This window comes from Stylophora pistillata, chromosome 10 (assembly GCF_964205215.1).
Source record: "Stylophora pistillata chromosome 10, jaStyPist1.2, whole genome shotgun sequence".
NCBI classification, from domain to species: domain Eukaryota; kingdom Metazoa; phylum Cnidaria; class Anthozoa; order Scleractinia; family Pocilloporidae; genus Stylophora; species Stylophora pistillata.
In genome coordinates, this window is record NC_142528.1 from 9,625,925 (window position 1) to 9,645,984 (window position 20,060).

A 20,060-nucleotide genomic window follows, 5' to 3' on the forward strand; every position below is an offset into this window, starting at 1 on the left:
AATTTTTCCGTGTTTGTACGCACTCTTAATTTCGCATCATAAAAACTAAAAGATAGATAAACTTCAAGATCTAACCTTTCGTATGATATAAGTTTCATTAGATTTGAGAGCGAATCGTTTTCATAAGAAGGAAACTAAATTGGACTTGAGTTTGCACCTGCGCTGGACGGAAATAGAAGTTAGCATACAATGCATGCCCGCAATTGAAACGATATATCAAAACCATAAAATAGCTTTTATTGTACTTGTAAGAGCCTCATCACTGACAATAAGATTAAATGGGGATACTGAAAAGCAGATGTTAATATAGACAACAAGGCTACGTTAAGAAAATCAGTGGCATACCTTTCCATCGTTTTCCAAGACTGGTGCAAAAACACTCGCGACTCCATTTGAAACAATCGATAGCACGCAAGAACAAACTTCTACCCCGTTCTCAATCTTTTTCCAAGTATTTTTCTTTGACACTTTCCAAGCATTTGGTTTATTCAGGTGACAAAGAAAATCTGGGGTAATAATGTTATTGCTTTTTAAAAATACGTTCTGTAAGGGAGTCATCAGTCATCGCCTAGGGTATCACTTAGTTTTCAGGAAGAACGGATTGGGGATTAATCGTCGTCAACAGGATATAAAGAGGGGACTATGGAAAATTGACTGCCAATTAATTGCTAATGCGGGGGTAAAGGGGGGGGGAGGGGAAGCATAAGAATATTTTAGAGCCTTATGAGGGGGTCAGGTACATATTATCGTGACAAAACCAAAATCCTTCCCCCCCTCCCCGCAGGTGATAATGACTGGTCCCTATTTAGCCTAGGAAAAGCCGGCCACGATCTCAGCCGCTCATGTCCAAGCCTTTTGAAAACACTCGCCATTCAGTCACTAGTCTGTTCTGTACTTTAGACAGGTTAAAATCGTTTTCAAGTTGGCACCTTGTGGTATGAACTGATTATTCTAAATTGAAGATCTGGTTGATTAAACTCTTTTACTCTGCTACTTCTTTTTGTAGACGATTGTCGCACTCTAGAGTTTGGGCCCCAAATGGTTGGGAGATCTCTGTTGAATCACACGATCATTTCGCTCGTCATAAACTCGATGGACACTTGTGAATTGAGGTGCTATCTTGAACACGACTGTGTGTCGATCAACTTTGGAGCTGAACATGACGGAGGGAATAGATGTGAACTAAGTGACTCAGATCATATTATTCATCCTGGAGATCTTAAAAATCGAGAGGGATTTATCTACAGATCAGTTGAGGTATTATTGTATTAGTCTTTCAATTCCATAGAAGTCTTATACCATGAATTGAGACCACAAAATTAGCTGAGTAAAACGAAAGACATCGCACATACTTCTCAACTTTGCGCCAAGACGTTAATGAGTTGATTTCCCCTCAGGCGCACTGTGTTCTTCTAACCCCGTTTAAAAAACACTTATCCTTGGCGGGTTTTCCAGCTCAAACCAAACTAAGGAAAGGAATCGTCGCGCCCTTATGTATTACGCACTGGTTATTTCCTCTTTGCCTCCATCTCTCCTTACTTTTACGACAAGCATTTCCTTTTCAATCTCTTTTCCTCTTATTCTCTGCTATTTTCACAAATTTTTTATTTTCTCTTGTCTAATATCTCCCTTCAACAGTAGAACTCTAGTAACTGAAACTCGGTTAACTCGAACTCCCTGGTACCTTGGGAAGATCCAATTTCCTTAAACCCATTCTTTGTTCCTTTTGGAGTTGGAGTTAGCGAGGTTCTATCGTATTTTCTGGCAATTTCTTGCCTCTTCTGGCATGAAATGAATAATTAAGTATGTAATCGAATTTCTTTTTGCCTCAACAGAATTTTTGCACCAGCAATCCTTGTTCATCAAATGGCCGCTGTCAAACAGGATTTGGAGATAAAGGATACCGCTGTATATGTTCTACGAGATACACTGGGGAACACTGTTTTACTGATAAAACTTTAAGTGACGATCTTCTGAATTTCTGACTTTTTGACCGACATCTGATAAGATGTAACCCTTCCACTCGCAAGATCTGATAAGAAATTCCTCTTACTGTCTGCGATACAATTCACATGACGTTACTTCGGGGAATTTGCAATTGGATCCACTTATGATCCCCTAATTAATACTTTTTTCTCTTCCTTGTCTGCTTGATATTGTATTGATAATGCAAAAAGAAACTCTAACTTGGTCACCCATGGTAGTGAAAGGGTTTTATCATTATTGTTATAGCCAACCATTTATAATTTTCATCACTTTGTATTGTTAAGCGATTACTTTTCAGAATATTTGAGGACACCAATCAAATTTAGGCGCAACTCACGCCTGACATATATATTTCCGTTATGATTCGTTGCATCTAGCGATCCTCGGTCACGTTAAAGAAAAGCCTGGAAATTCTTGTAAACATATCTTGGATAATGGGACATCGAAAGGAAACGGGGAGTACTGGATCGACCTCGGGAACAGCGGAGACCCTTTAAAAGTTTACTGTGACATGACAACTGATGGAGGTATGAGGGATTCTCGAAATATTGATAAACCAATCGTGTAGCACCATCCAACCTTAATGCATTACCCAGCATGAACCCAGCCGCGTGATAGAAGGTCAAGTTACTTAAGCCTTTCACTCCTAGGATCTCATTAGCAATTCTCCTTACTGTCTGCCATACAGTTCTTATGATACTACTTTGGAGAAGTTGATATTGGATCAACTGATAATTCCCTGATTTTCTTTTTTCCTTATTCTCATCACTTGTCAACTTGACAACTGATGGAGGTATGAAGGATTCTTGAAATATTGATAAACCAATCGGGTAGCAACCTCCAGCCTTAATGCACCACCCCGCATGAACCCAGCTGCGTGATAGAAGCTCAACTTACTCTGCCATACAGTTCTTACAATGTTACTTTGGAGAGTTTGATATTGGATCAACTGATAATCCCCTGATTGTCCTTTTTCCTTATTCTCATACCTCGTCGGCTTGACATTGTATTGATATTGTAAGGAGAAGTTCTGTCTTGATCACTCATGGCTGTTAAAGGGTTAAAGGTGTCATAGAGAGAGGATTAGCAGTATTTAGAATTCGTGCTTTCATGCACGAGCAAGCATAGATAATCCCATCAATGTACACATATTTTGAAAGCTTGATAATCATGGAAACAACCATAACTTTGAAGTTTCTTAAAAGGTAATTTCTGCCAGAATTTATATTTGCTAGATTCACGTGCTCTCAAAGCTACCATCCGACGGCTGTTGAATCCTTTTTTAAGACTCGAAAACTCTGTAGGCCTGAAAAATTGATTTTCCGATTTGTGAAGGGTTCGCCGATCCGTTTCAAATTAAGTTTTTTTGCTTTGAGAAAGTTTTCTTAAAAGGTCGTTTAATTTACAACAGTCGAGAAAGAGTGCTAGATGCAAGAAGCAGACACACGGTTTAAGTGTCCCGCTAGATGATACCATGCTGAAATCGAACGATGCCAGAACATGGCATAGAGCACCAGAGTAGGACGGAGGGCCATGTAGGATTGCAATGTGAGTGCAGCATGAACGAATGATGATATTTTTGGATCAGTCTCAATTTTGCGTCCAAATTTTTCAGCTACCCTATGAAAAAAACTTGTAATGCATAAGAGACAATGTTGACATCTTGACTGTATGATATTGTACAGTGTACCAGGTTAGACCAGTGTCTTAAATGGTGTGGCATTCGTGTTGGAAGACATTGAGACACTCGGGAAACACATAATAAATTTCAGTTAGCTTCGACTTGACATTGTTGCCACTGTTGGAATTAGTAGTTACAAAAACCTTTTAGAGACTTGCTCATACAATATGTTTTATGATCGGCAGAGTTTGTTTCGATTTTTAGAAGTAATCAGATGATTTCGAGTAAAATTTTGGCCAATTGAATCAGCACGTGTAAATTTTTCAAAGAATACGATCAGCGCTCACCCTACGGGATCGTGCAATTAAAGGGAAAGTACAGTCCAGAAAAATTTTATCTCAATAACAAGAACTTTTCCTCGGGACTTCGAAAATAACTGCCATTTTTTCCAATTTGCTTTTTATTAGCGACAAAAGCGCTTTGAAGTTGCCCATTTTTATAACTTTTATGGTTAGAAAAACGCCATCTTGGATATTACCATATTGGCCATCTCTTGGCCAACGATATTTCTCCCAACCCAGGATCTGGTCCATCACAGCCTTTGAAGGAGAAAGGTCTTCGGATATTCCATATAAACATCTGTAGTCTGAGATATAAGTTGACTGAGTTGCGGTTGTTTTGTGACAAGCACAAGCCTCACGTCCTGTCCCTGAACGAAACTTGGCTCGACGATTCATTCCTGGACTTTGAACTTTATTTACCGGGCTATCAGATACTGAGACGAGACAGAGATCGAAATGGGGGTGGCATTGCTATCTACATAGCCGAAAATCTCAATCCTGAGCGCATGAACATCAGCGCCGGCGATATTGAAGCTCTTTGGTTCGAGTTATCACAACCGAATAGTAGAAAGATCCTTTTTGGAGCCATATACCGACCGCCTAATCTCGATCCATCAACTTTCACGGAGAGTTTGGAAGAAATGTTAAATCGGCGAACAAACGAAAGTATTGAAACAGTCCCTCTCGGTGATTTTGACTTTGACTACATCTCACCAAATGCGACAACAAAACATTTCCAGCGTACCATGAATCTTCTCAATTTAAAGCAATTAATCAACGAGCCCACAAGGATCACCCAAAACTCAAGAACTTTAATCGATTTAATTTTTACTTCTATGTCCGAACTCTATGTATCTGGAGTTTTACCGATCGGTTTTTCCGATCATTCGGCTATTTTTGGAATTAGGAAAATTCACGGAGTCCCTCTTCCACCACCAAGAATGATATAAATCAGTAATTATAAACACTACAACCCCGCTCTGTTTTGTGATGATTTAAAAAATATATATCCCTTGGGATATTTTGGAACTTGAACAAACTCCCAATGAGGCGTGGGTATCTTTCAAAGATCTATTCCTGAACGCAGCTGACAAACACGCACCAATTGAAACACGACGTGTTCGCGGAAGATCGGTTCCCTGGTTAACGCCTGAGATTAAAGATCTCATGCATAAGCGTGATTATGAACACAAGAAAGTATATCAACAAATAATGAGCTACACTGGAGTAATTACAAAAGATTACGCAATGCTGTCACCACCAAAATGCGTAAAGAGAAATGCAACTACTCTTCAAACAAGTTCTCAGATGACCAGAACTCTAAGGAAATGTGGAAGACTTTAAACAATATCTTGCCGAATGAAAAGAAATGTACAACCAAGAGTAGCCCATCAAATTTGTCAGCGACAAAGTTCAACGAGTTTTTTACATCGATTGCAAGGAATTTATGCAATGTCTTTAAAGCCTCTGCCTTTCCTCAAATTTTAGTCCCTAGAGTTGAGGACTTTACTCTATTTTCTGTTGATACCAGTTTTGTGCGCAATGAGCTGACAAAACTAAAATTATCAAAGGCTACTGGACTCGACAAAATCCCTGCAAAACTCCTTAAAGATGCAGCCTCCGTTATAGCCAAGCTGGTCACTTATCTTATAAACCTCACTATTTCGACGGGTGAAATTCCATCACAGTGGAAGGAAGCTAGAGTCACTCCAATTTACAAGACTGGGAAGAAGGATGACGAGAACAACTATCGTCCAATTTCAGTTCTCCCCCTGGTTTCCAAGGTGATGGAACGTGCCATTCAAGTTCAACTATTGTCCTTTCTTGATGAAAACAAAGTTCTTTCAGCCAGTTTCAGTCCGGTTTCCGCAAGAAACATTCTACTGAAACATAGTTAGGAGAGACTGAAACCGCTGTTGTTTACCTAGTTGATCATATTTTAGAACACATGGACAAGGAACAGTTAACCGGAGCTGCCTTTATCGATCTAAAAAAGGCCTTTGATTTCGTTGATCAACATTGCTTTCTTCATAAGCTACAGCACTTTGGTGTTTGAGGACACAGTTTAACTTGGTTCAGAAATTATTTAACAACTCGTTAGCAGAGGGTTCAATATGGAAAAGAATTATCATCTAGCCTTCCTGTAGACTTTGGCGTTCCGCAAGGTTCCATATTAGGACCATTACTATTTTTTATTTACATAAATGATCTGCCTAAGTGTCTGATGCACTCCGAAATTAGCATGTACGCCGACGATACAGTCATCTACTACTCTCGGTCCCATGTCAACGCCATCAGGGAAAATCTATAAGTAGATCTCAAACGAGTTGAGCACTGGCTGACGAGTAACAGACTAATATTAAATCATAGCAAAACGAAAGGACTACTTTTTGGAACAAGGCAATTACTGCAAAACTCACCAGAATTTGTACTGCAGATCCAAGAAAAGGACATAAAGAGAGTCGGGGTTATGCTCGAGAGCAGCTTTACTGGAAAGAGCATATTGACACGATTTGTAACAAAGTCAACAAGCGACTGGGAATCTTAGCCCGAATAAGATCTTGCCTTAGTCTTAAAGCAGCGAATTGTGTCTACAATACACTTATAGAGCCAATCTTGCGTAATACGGACACCGTGTGGGGTGAATTGTCAGCCACCTCCAGCAAAACCCTACAACGGTTACAAAATCGCGCTGCCCGCATCGTTTTAAGGCGTGACTCTCCTAAAGACACTTTTTATGTTTTAGGGTGGGCTGAACTAGAAACAAAACGGAAAAGACATAGATGTACCTTAGTATTTAAATGCCTAAATAATCTAGTACCTGAATATTTGAGTGACTATTTCACCAGAAATTGAAATGTACATAGCTATAATACTCGCAGGAGAACAGATTTGCACCTGCCCAAACCGAAACTAAGCCTTGCAAAACGAACTTTAAGGTATTCGGGCTCAGCTCTTTTTTGACCTTTTACCTCGTTGTATTCAAAACGCCGAGTCACTTTCTTCCTTCAAAGTTTTAATTAATACCTACAAATTTTAAAAATTTATAGACACTATATTCTTGTAAACTGTTGCATGTTTGTTTATACCTTTACTTATAAATATTTTTTGTATTTTTAAATTTTATCCTGTATTTCCAGTTTTCAAGATGTCTTGTATTCTTAACTATTGTAATTTTTTACTCCAGGGCCCCTCTGGATATCAGCCTCGTTGCTGAATGGGCCACCCTGGCTAAATAAAGTCTACCTACCTACCTTACGTCAGCTGTGACGTAGCAATAGTCAAACTTGGTTCGGCGATTCGTCCTTGTTGACCTGTTTGACTTTTGTGAAAATAATTCCTAACACTCCTAATGGTCGAAATGAAGTGAACTGTCGTGTGGTTGAATGTGAAAATACATACTAAAATTCAAAAGGAAAAGGTGTAAGCCTCCACAAGCTACCGGAAAGTGAAATATTAATACATTGCCGACAGATAATCAAGAGATACGTTTGTGACAATCAAACTATCCTTCGTTAGGCAAGCGCCCATATTTCACTATATCATATCGATTGGACACGATAAAATAATATGAAAATGTTTTATTTCTTCCAACCAACTACTTGACGTAATTATACAGTGCAAACAGTGCCTCTATGACCAGGGGTGCCGCATCGGGAAACTTAGTGGTCCCTCAGCCCCGAACAAACTCCGGCAAGTGCATGTTCTCCCTTGTAGCTGCTATTCTTTTTAATGCACTACCTCTTAAGATCAAACAGCTTGTAAGAACTCCTCCTGTCTCGCCTAATGCTTCTATTTCTTTCTCTGCTTTTTTTAAGCGCAAGCTACGCGAACTTTTCATTCACAACTCAATTCCGTTGCCCATATTGAAGAACTTTGCTGCTTTGCATGACGTTTCCTGCTTTACTGCAATTGCTATTTCTCCTGATCGTCCGAGTTTGTTTCGATATATTGTTTATCCTATGCTAATTAGACATTTTTTATTGAATTATTTTTAAACTTCATTTTAAGTGTTAAATTCATTTAATTATTGTATGTATGTATTTTTCGAATTTTATACTATATTTTTTTGTTCTGTATTACAGAGGGCCATGTGTTAGAAAACTCTTTACTGGGTTAATCATGTATTTACGTATACCCTCTTAAAAAAAAAATAGAAAAAAAAATTAAAAAATAATTAAAAAAATAGCTTATGCTTTCGAAAGAAATCGAAAGTTCTTTTTAGTTTCAGTCATATTGAGGTAACTTCTATAAATGTAAACACTGACACAGGCGACTTCGACTGTTATTTTCGACGCGTGTCGAAAATAACAAATCTCTACTTCTCACAAGTCGCGACATTTCAAACACTTCAGAATGAAAAATATTGTGTTGAAGCTAGTTTTAAGCAATAAAGATAAAAATACCATCGCAAATTAAAGGTAAATACTGAAACAAAATTTGATTCGTGATAATTTTAAGAGTGGATGTTTGAATTGACCGACTGAAAATCGAAAAATGTGGCACATGATCGAAAAATTGAAAACCTTGATATTTTGCCTAGAGATACCTTATAGTAAACTTAGAAATGTGGTAAGGTCTTTTTTCCCCAGACTTGCTTCTTTATCCTAGAAAATTGACGAAAACCGAAACACCGGAGCGTCGGTAGCTGTAAAACGGCGGAAATCAGTGCCCCGAGTGGAGGCAAATGAACTTTATTCCTGAAAAGCGCAAAAGAAAGCAGGCTCATATCAATTTAACAAATTTGTATAGGAGGAATTGAGGTATGGAATAAGTCTAAAACGGGACCATTTCATTAAATTTTGAGCTCAGGGAACGCTTTTAAAAATCACCAGTATTTCAAAATCCAAATATCGCAATTTGTAGCAAATTTTCAATTATCATTTTCCCCATGCGCCATAACTCAGAATCGGTTCAGGTTAAGCTTTATTAATTGGAAATAGTACTGTTTTCGAGGATATGATAATTAGTTTGAAGCGTTTCATTTCCGCGCGGAAAAACCAGCCTGAACTTTGTGAAAATCGCAACATCGTCATTTACGTCACGACATAATCTAATGAGGTACCCTGTGGTTAAATTGCTGCAAATGCAACAAGGATCTTACAAGATATCACAAGATTTGGCAGTGTTGAAAAAATCACCTGACCTGTCATCAATGTTTTGTCGATCAGATGTTGAAAGACATAAGCATGACATGCTCATCTTGCTCAGAGAATCTACAGCCAATTAAACCTCCGAGTGAAGACAATGACCACGTTTTCATTTACGTCATGATGATTCCAATATGTGGATCGAAGCAAAGAAGTTGGCTGCCAACAAATTGAAGTTGAAATGTATAGAAGATCCGAGGCTACGTCTGGACATTGGAAAGGTAACGGATGTTGTCGCTAATGACAGAAAAGTTGCTTGGGGAATCCTGTATGGATCAGAGCCTCCGCCGATAGACTCGGTGTGGCAAAAAATAAGAGAGCGTGGTTGGAAAGTGATCACCACCAGAAGAAGCACTTTTACCAAGAAGGAAAAGCAAGTTGACCATCAAATGGTCGCCGACATAACAGCGCTGGTTTCTGTTTACGTCTTTAAAGGAAAGATAGTGATGGCGAGTGGGCATGCTGACATGATACCAGCTATCAGCAAAAGCTTGCAGATGAAATGGTCCACTGAGATATGGATGTGGGAGAATGGTGTTTCAAATTCACTGAAAAAGCTAGCGGCGGAAAACCCAGGATTAACGAGCATAAATATACTTGACTCGCGCTTGGAAGAAGTCACATTTACTAATTTCACATTCGGCGCAATCAAGATACCGGACACGGGATCTGCTATCATTAAAGATATAGATTTTACTCCCGATGAAACATGGCAAAAGAAGCTTGGCGAAAAGCTGAGCTGGCCTTTCCAAATCTGCATGATAGGGCCAGAAAAGTTCCAAAACCCTGTGGATTTTAAGGACATAATCCTGATTTTTGCAAATGCGAAAGCTAAAGATAACAAAGAATTTGAGAAACATCATTTTGATAAAGTATTCACGATCTAGATCGAGAATACCCCGGAAAGGTTTTAAATTATCCTGCATATCGCAGACAGTTTGACCAACGGGATGAAATTTGCATCGCCAACGAGTTTGAAGCATTACAAAGCCTAGACCAGCAATTGAGCGAGGAAAGTTTTTCAGGCGAAGATGTCCCAAGTAGTTGATCAATCGAAGAACTAGATGAAGTCGACGAAAAAGAGCAATTTCAGGTTGTCAGAGGGAAGCAACGGAAAAAGAGCCAGAAATATTCTACACCGTGTGAATGGCACTCAAAATGTAAGAATGGGCTTAAATGCCAGTATCACCACACCGACGATGAAAAGAAGTCCTTCGTACATTACCGTAAAAATAAGGAATGTATCCATAAGGGTGCATGTAGATATGGACGTTCCAAATGTTTTTTCGCTCACTCTAATGAGGACAGTTTTTGTTGCAACTGTCACAGTTGGGGACACTTAGAGAGAAACTGCCCGTCACAACAACTCGCCTAATACTAAGTCTGTGACAAATTTTTTTCGTTGACCAAATTGTCTTTGCACTTTTTTCTAACCAAGAATAACTAGGATTCTAGATAAGAACAGCACAAGGACAATAACAAAAAAACAAAAAACAAAAAAAACAAAAAACTAGCCGAAAAAAAAAATATCCAAAGCCACTTTGTTGATATATTCAAATTAACTCGTTACCCCCATCGACGCAGCCCCAAACAGTTTCTTTAGAAACTATCAGCCTTTATTCAAAGAAGTAACAAACTTGAATCAAACTGGGTGTACTTGAAACCATGAGAAGACATGCAAGGCTCTCCACTATGTACAAGATGGGCCACGGTAAATTTACTGTACCGAAAGGACATAAAGATATTTTTTAGATTTTCTTTTTTCCCCAGGACAATAACTGAATGGAACAAACTCCCAAAAGAAATTGTTTCCAGCCAATCCCTCCGTATTTTTAAAAGCAAACTAACTTAAATTTATTTATCGGTAGTTTTAAATAGTTTTTAATAATTTTCAATAGTTTTTAATAGTGTTGTATATTTATTATAGTTTCACTTATTTTTATCTTAGAGTCGGCGTGATGTCTTAAACGATTTTGCCGACATAACGATATTTAGATTTAGATTTCGATGTCTAGTGCTCATTAGTAGGAAGAAACATGAGTCACAAAAGCATGGAAACGAAAATTTACCAGCGGAAAGACAAGCAAACTAACGGTAATTCACCTGTGAGAAACACCGTGAAATTGTAATTTTATAAATAATCAATGGAAAAATGGGCCACAAAATAAAGTGTTATGTAAATGTGTCTTCTCTCTTTGGCAGATTTCTATCGTTTTAACAACACGGCAAGGATTGACATTGACTTGAGGACGTGCTAATCCTACAGTCTAAAACTCTTAAGGATATAAGGGGTGGTATGTAGACTCCCACTAGGATTTTATTTCTGTTTCAATGTTTTCAAAGTATTTTGTCAATAATAGAATAGCTTTTATTATATAGATACTGATGAAATACCAGGATTTCTCCTTTTACTAAAAAATCATATCTTCACCGCGCGCAGTGAAAATACTATTTTTATCTTTCACGTGTGAGGATATTGGTGTGGCCATGGTTACCAACATAATAACCCAATTGCTGTTTCGAAAATGAATAAAAAAAGTTGTCTTTTATGTGGAAGTTTCATCAGTATCTATATGATAAACAGAACATAACATGGCCGCTTGGGGATACGAATTTTATCTTCGAGTGCTGAAAGTATCTCTCATGAGTGAGCGCAGCTCACTCGTGAGAGATACTTTTAGCACGAGAAGACAAAATTCGTATCCCCAAGCGGCCATGTAATATCCTCTATTTCACGATGATTTACGAATGTGATAAAAATCACGGGTCACATCCTGTCAGGGGGTCACTCTCTCTTAATCTCAATTCCGCTCGAAGCCGACCTCCAGAACTCATGATCACAACTCCAAGGCTCAATCGATAAACTATATGAAAAAAAAAATGCCATGACTCCACACTCATCTTCCCTTACGAGGTTTCAAACTGTTTGCTCCTCGATGGGATAAAAAAAAATACATTTTTTTGTTCTAAATTTATAGATGAGGGGGGAGGGAGGGGCTGGAGTGAAAGAATTGGCTGTGTCCGTATGACATTTTCCCCCACATTGGCAGTTAATTTCTATGGTCCCCTTCTCCTTTATTCTCTGTTGGTGACGAATTATCCCCCTCCATCCCCCCTGAAAACCATGTGATCCCCCAAACATCCTCAACCTCGTCACCCGTGATATATTATGACCAGAGCCCAGTTGTTCGAAGGCCAATTAGCACTAACCCAGGGTTAAATCTTAATCCAGGTTTCTATATTTCTCTGATAAAAAGCCGTTTTGGGATAATTTTCCCAATTTATTTTAAGGCATTTAATCATCAAATTGTAGACAAATGGAATCAAGGTGAATTTTCTTTTAAAGCTTTCAGATCTGAAATCAAATTTCACACTAACCCTGGGTTATCTTAACCTACTTTTGAACAACCCAGCCCAGATAGATAGATAGATGGATAAATAACTTTTTTTTTTTACCGTAATTGGTAGTCATGTCGTAATATTATCGACCGTTGTCAATAAGAGTACAGACAACGCCGCTCGCGTCAACGTGTCACGCACTGAAATAATCGTTTTATTTGCTGTCGATATTGTGGTAAAAAAAAAAAAACAAATAGACAGTGGCTTAGCATGGTCTTTGCTATTATCGGCGACGATATCCGTCATCACAATGGTCAAAATTTGTTGCAGACTGTGGTGACGAATGTTGTTATCGATAAGAACGGCAAGAGTACAGACCACGCTAAGCCATTGTCGATTTATTAAATTTATTCAAGGTAAAATCCTTCAGCACAATCTAAGAGTATCAAATATTGAATTCTACCTATGTGAACTATCATTCTGACTTATCATTAAACCTGCTTTTCTAGGATGACGTGTCTCGTTCAAAGCTATAATGACGAACTTTACTTTTAAATTCGATTAATGAGAAACTTTGATCGGAGTTCATAGGAAAGGCTGTTTCACAACATAGCACCTCTATAGTTGGTGCGGGGTAGTGGAACGGCCAATTTAATCTCGGAATTCCAGTTGTTACGAAGTGATATCATTTCGGTATACAAATCGGGATTGTAGATTTTTGGGGTTTAATCCATATAAAGTTTTGTGCTTGATAACGGGCTGCTAATCTTTGATGTATAAGTTTTCGCCAGTCGAGTTTTTGGAACAGCTCTTCGATATCGTCCTCATCAGGCTTTCTTATAATAACGTACAAGCTGCGCAGTTTCGGAGCTTCAAAAGTTTTTCACAGAGGCCAATATCGCATTTGCCTCGAGCAACGCTGTAATAATCAAATTATGGCTGAATTATGCTGTTTACAATTAGAACATTTAAAGGGACAATATGCCTTACTACAAAAAACCTTAGATAGCACCGATATTATTATTGCTATTTTATTCTTTCAATTGCACCCAAGGTAGAGACAATCTTTTTAAAAACATGTACGCTCTCTATATGAGAATCCCAGTTTAAGTTTTGATCAATATGTACCTCAGCGATTTCGTGGAAGAAACCTGCATCACTGGGTGCTCATTTATCGTGAAAGATGGAATTGCAGAGATAGCTGATTGCCTCTGCCTCGACACGATTGACATAAACTCGGTTTTTGTTAAGTTGAGGGTGAGTTTATTATCAGCTAGCCATAAGTAGTTCCTATGTAAATCGTAATTAAGACAATCATCAATACGGTTTAAGTTTGCGACACTCTCTAGATTTTGCTCAAAGAAAACTGATTATTAAAGGATATTTCGATATTCGTCATATCTTTACCCAGGCCTGGGCCAATTTGGACAAAATAAGCGTTCAGCATCTTCCCTAATATGGCATTTTGTAAGTCTTTCAAAACTTACTTTATCTTTACTGCAATAAGCACAGCGTTTTTGACTCACTTTTGTAAATTACATACAATTGGTATAGTTGATAGTAGCCAATTCTTTTATAGCTACTTCTATAATCATCCACCTTGATTTGTCAGTTAGATCGATCGATTTGGCTCTTTTCCATCCCTTTTAGGTGAATTCTGCAGTCTGTCGCATTCTGTCACGTACACGCTTGAAGAGTCTCGGACTTAATCAAATGATCGATGACAGACAGACAGACAGACGTTAACTAACCACTCTCCATGGGGGCTTTTCAGGGCCAGTTCCCACCCAGCAACCACCCCAGGGGAGGATATCCATCACACAGTAATCTCGTGCATGGGAAATTAACGTCTCCTACCCCTAACCCTGCAGGAGACGGGACCTCCATTTATTCGTCCCTATCCGAGAAGACTAGAATATCCAACCATTTCTTGACATAGAAAGGCAGCGTGTTCTTCTTACTTGTTTTAAGACCTTGAGTGTTGCCCTAATAACCTAAAAACGCTGCTGAATGACTCAGTGAGTGTCTTAACTCTGACCGAGACAGAACTGTTATCCCTTAACAATATCAATACAATATCAAATAGGCAAGTGATGAGGATAAAGGAAAATATCAACAAAGGGATTATTAGTCGATCAAATTCGAAATTCTCCAAAGTAATCATCACAAGAATTGTATGGCAGACAGTCAGGAGAATTACCGAGGAGATCTTGGGAGTGAAAGGGTTAGGAGATTTTAGACTTGTTCCAGGGTCGCTCTCTCTTCACCAGGCTGTAGGAAGAAGAGACACCCTGGCTCGAGTTTGAATAGATCTGTCACACTCTGTAACGAAAGAGACTACGTACTGGTGCTATCTCTACCGTACTGGTCGATACCTTTGGCGTAAAAATCACAAATGTGTTCACGAATTAGATGAACAGAGATGATACGCGGGGGCTCGGTGTATGAGATTTTGCGTTTTTCGAAACTTACTTTTTTTAGTATCATTCGTGCTCTGAATATGCTATGCTCGGGGCTAGAAGAATTAGGCTTGCAAAGTTCTACTAATGTTGAGTTTTTCTCTAGGAACCAGTTGCAAGGTCCTCTTTGGAACTAACTATATATTAATGTTAGATGTCTCCTAATTACGTTTAGTAACTTCATTTTGTCCTAGAAAGACAACGCAGATCTGAAAATTCCTAATTACTCAATTGAACACAAACAAAAAGAAAAAAAACGAAAAAAAGTTAACACTAATTTCAAATTATAGAAAAATATCTTCCCTATAAACAATGCGTGTATCTTAGTGCCAACCGTTTTTCAATTTCGTAGGAAAATGAAAATGAAATTTCATTTTTGGTTTTTGGTTTTTTCGCTGCGCTTTAAAAAAACGAAATTGGACTTCAATTTTCGTTTTTCGTTTTTCGCTTTTGTATGGAATTTGGAAAACGGATTGCAAGTCAAGTCAAGTCGTTTTTCGTTTTCCGCCAATGGCGCTGAAACTGACATTCTGTGGGAAAATTAATTACTTCACCAGGGAATTCTACCTAAAATAACAACCAATCATGTAGACTTGCTCACAAGTCGCGCTTTTGAGCGCTAAGCGCGTGCGGGTTCTACCACACCAGAACAGAAAACCAAGCGAACGACTTTGAGAAAGTCTACCAATCATGATGCGACAGAACCCCGCGAAATAAGTGCAGACACGGCAAAAAGAAAAAGACTCACGGCAAAAGAAAAACCTCACGGCAAAAGATAAAACCTCTGTTGCGGGAAAATTTTAGTGATTTTTCCCTGTGGATGTTTAAGCATATTTATTCGTTGTTTTCGGAATTTTAGCGTTCACAATTCATGCGAGTTTCTTTCATTGCAATGTTTTAAAAAGATAAAAAGCCACAAGTAAATTTCGAATAGCCAAGTCAAATTGTACAGCTGGATCTCGGTACTTTTCTTGTTCAATTCTAACGAAATTTTAGGTAAATATAAATAAAATGGTCTTTCCGGTGAAATTAGTTCTCATGCATGATAGTTGACAGCTGAGTTTATATTCGAAACTTCAATTTCCTTTCATACGATCAAACTTAACACCAACCTTGCTAAGATAAGCGGAAACTTTTAATTGTATTTTTCATTTTATTTTGTAAGCTGCTCTATTGTGATTACCATGAGTGTATTTTCGGAATCAAAGTTGTGAGTTCTCACCTAAGTTTCCCCCTTTTAATGGCCTAAAGTTTACTGAGTATGTTCTTTCATTTTCGGCATATCAATATTTCAATGTAGATCATTTAACTTCAAAGAGACGTTTCCCGCTCATATTCAACTATTGTCAGTTTAAAGGACAATAGAACCACGCGCTCGATAGCACTTAAGCAAGCTTTGTTGATTACATCCTTGATTACTAAACTAAAGAGGCTAGAGGTCATGTCGCGTGTTGACCTGACCTAGAATAAAGTTTACTGGGGATCCAAATACATTCTCATCCTTGACGTCCGTATAAGCTCGTTCGAAGTAGCTCTCCGTGTACCGGGAAATCGTGACGAGTTTCCGTTCTCGTTGCAGAGTGGGCTCTACCGAGTTATTTCCCTCAGTTATTGTTGTGCCGTCCGCGAAGGTTCAGTTCCCCAGTTAATTGGGTCGCGAAAACTTATCGTCACACCTCACGGCAAAAAGAAAAGGACTCAATGCAAATGAAATAACCTCACGGCAAAATAAATAACCTCACAGCAAAAGAAATAACCTCACGGCAAAATAAATGACCTCGCAGCAAAAGAAATAACCTCACGGCAAAAGAAATAACCTCACGGCAAAAGAAATAACCTCACGGCAAAAGAACCAACCTCACGGCAAAATAAATAACAATGTCCTCACGGGAGTAAAAGAGAGCGCGGGGGCTGGGAGGTTATTTCTTTCGCCAAGAGGGTTTTAATTTTTTTTTTGCCTTCGGAGGTGTTTTCTTTTGCCGTGAGGCTTTTTTTTTCTTTTGCCGTGAGTTTATTTCTTTTACCGCATATACAGCAAAAAATTGTCATTCAAGAAAACACTTTCTTTGCAAGACTCACAACAAAGGGCAACCGATTTCGTAACCCGTCTTTTTGAAATACAGGTTTTCCAGTTTTCGAGTTTTTTCGAGTTGTATTTGTTCACATCAGATGGTTATTACTAGGCTGGCTTACAAATAGTGAAGAGCTAATCGCGGCAAGCCAGACAGTTGACAAATAATTTTACACAATTTTATACAATAAATATTCACAGACAATTACATCATGTAGACATTAATCTTCGTACTTACAAACATCTAGGTATTAGGATATATGTAAAGAGGAAATCTACAGACTAAACATAACTACAGTTAGTAATTAATCTTTCATCTTATTAATTAGAGCATCTATGTCGACATAGGAGTTTTCAGTTTCTAGAATTTCGATTAATTTTGTTCTAATGGATTTTTTAAAAGAGTTCTTGGATGAGTTTTTGAGACTAGTTGGTATTCCATTCCAAATTTTAACGCCAACACGTGAAAGGGCCTTACTTTAAACATTAAGTGCAGATTTTTCAGTATAAAAATGCTCAGATGTTGATGAACGGTGTGCCGAAAGAGCGAACGCTGGTAATTTTAGAAAACAACTTCGAAATATTAATCGTTGCAGAACTAGTATTGATCTCGTACATTAAATTAGCAATTTTTTTCATAATATTGGAATTTTAGCGGTAGAAGTTTTGCTTTCAAGAAAAGGGGTATTGCATGCTCCCTTACTGGGCAAAGTGAATAGGACAGAGTACACGTTTTTGCAGGACAAGAATGTTATTTAACAAGGTCTTAGATGCAGTTCCCCAAGAAGTTAACCATTACGTTAATCCATAAGTTTGATTTCTTTCTGTTAAGTGTAAAGCCTGGTCCTGCGATCGTGTGCGATCGAGTGCGACCGCGATCGCAGGCGATCGCAGGAATAGAACCATGTTCTATTCGTGCGATCGGTTGCGATCGTCTGCGATCGAGTGCGATCATATGTGAACAAAGTTCTGCGATCGTGCGATTAATATGTATCCAATAATGCTATGCAAGCGGCGTGATACCATGACAAGCAATTGTTTATCAACTTTTACACGTGCGTGTGTTTTGATGGAAGGTGAAATTGACACGGAACAGTTTATGGAAGAAATTAAAAAATACGATTGTTGGTTCAATCGCTTTAGCAAAGAATTCTCTCTTTCTTAGGACTTTCTGCACCAAGAAGCGACGTTTATCCTTTTGACTGGCAGCGATTCTCCGTTTAAGTAAAGACAACAGAAGCAGAATGTTAACACCTATTGAAAGTTAAGCGTCCTTTGCGTTTATGTTTGTTGACTGGATTGCTGCTGAAAGGTAAACCATGGAATGTCTTGAGATTTTCGTAAGGGTAAAGGACAATAGTATCATCTGCAAAAAGAGAAAATTTAAGCTTCCTGGAGCAATATTGAATATCATTGACATATAGCAAAAAGAGGAGCGGCCCTAAAACGGCTTGGGGTACACCACAGCTAACTACTTCTTTATCCGAAATATAAGAGTTAATCTCAGTTGTTTGAGTACGATTTGTTAAATATGAGGAAAACCGCTGATCGACAATTCCTCGAAAGCAGTAATAATTAAGTTTATCAAGTAATGTTTTATGGTCCACCAAGTCAAAAGCTTTTTTAAGGTCGATGAACACCCCACAAGAAAAAAGTGTTTTATCCATATTGGTAAGGATGAACTCCACCATGTCCAGTATAGTATAATTGAATGCGCTAAGCGAAAACCGTATTGGGATGAAGATAATAGTTGGTGTTTTTGTATGAAAACCTTCAATTTGTTGTACACAATTTTCTCAAAAATCCTCTTGAAGTTTGACCGTAATGAAATCGGTCTATAGTTGCAAGCATCTGTTTCAACATCAGCTTTGTTGACAGGTATAACTTTGGACATTTTCAGTTTAGAGGGGTATGCCCCTATACTGACAGACTTGTTCAGAAAATTTGCAAGGACAGGGGATATTATGTCACAAGAGCGTTTAAGAAGTTGTGTAGGACAAGACTAAAGGCCAGATGATTCATTGTTCGGTATGGATAAAATTTCAAGCTTCACTTCATGTGGAGAAACAGGTTTGAAGAAGAATGAGGTGTCAGGTGACTTGGAGTTACAGAGATAGTCCATACAAGGATGCTCAGTTTGTGTCATCCGCAATCAATATCTGACCCTCAAATGAATTTTAAAAGACACGACAAACAGAGGCTTTTGTTGAAATTCTATTTTAGGCAAGGGTACGATTACGAAGTGATTCGTAATCCGCCATGTTTTAAATACACAGCGTCATCCGCAATACGCAGTCAGTATTTGAACGATATCAGCCGCTGACCCTCAAAGCATTTTAAATTTTGTTTTGCCGTGAGTTAATTTTGTTTTATCCCGAGTAATTTTATTTTGCCGCCAGTTATTTTATCCTGCCGCGAGTTATTTTAATTTGCCGTGAGTTATTTTATTTTACCGGTGCCATTGGCCGAAAACGAAAAACGACTTGACTTGACTTGTAATCCGTTTTCCAAATTCCATACGAAAGCAAAAAAAGGAAAACGAAAATTGAAGTCCCAATTCGTTATTTTACAGCGCAGCGAAAAACGAAAAACGAAAATGAAATTTGATTTTCATTTCCTACGCAATTGACAAACGGTTGGTACTAAGTACACGCATTATAAACGTCCACCGACAAAGGCTGCCGGCATTCTGAAGCCAACTCGACATTTCTATCCCTTAAGTAAACGAAAATGAATTCCGGAAATAGAACCCGGTTTCAGAGCAGCTGCACAGCACTCACTAAAACATTACCATTGGTATTGTTGACTTTGGCAAGTAGACTACTAATGCAAACAGTGATCACGGGCGCCTTAGAATGTTTTACTATTAATGAAGTCACCTTTACGTGTTTGCTGATTTCCTCTCTTTAGACTGTACTTCTTTAAAGTAATTAACCTTCCGTTATTGAAGTGTCCATCAGTTAAGTATTCCTTGTGGTTCTTAGGTCTCGTTAGTTATCCTCCAACGGCCAGCTGCCGACCTTGGATTTGATGGCTCAGTCAAAGCTGTTTTTGAAGCTCAAGCAAACAACTATTTTTCCTTTCATGGTTCTC

At 38.4% G+C, this 20,060-nt stretch overlaps 1 pseudogene; it reads left to right on the forward strand.

Moving 5' to 3' along the window:
* The first annotated feature begins 5,213 nt into the window (after positions 1 to 5,213).
* Positions 5,214 to 10,482, forward strand: LOC148721728 (uncharacterized; annotated as a pseudogene).
* Positions 10,483 to 20,060: the final 9,578 nt, after the last annotated feature.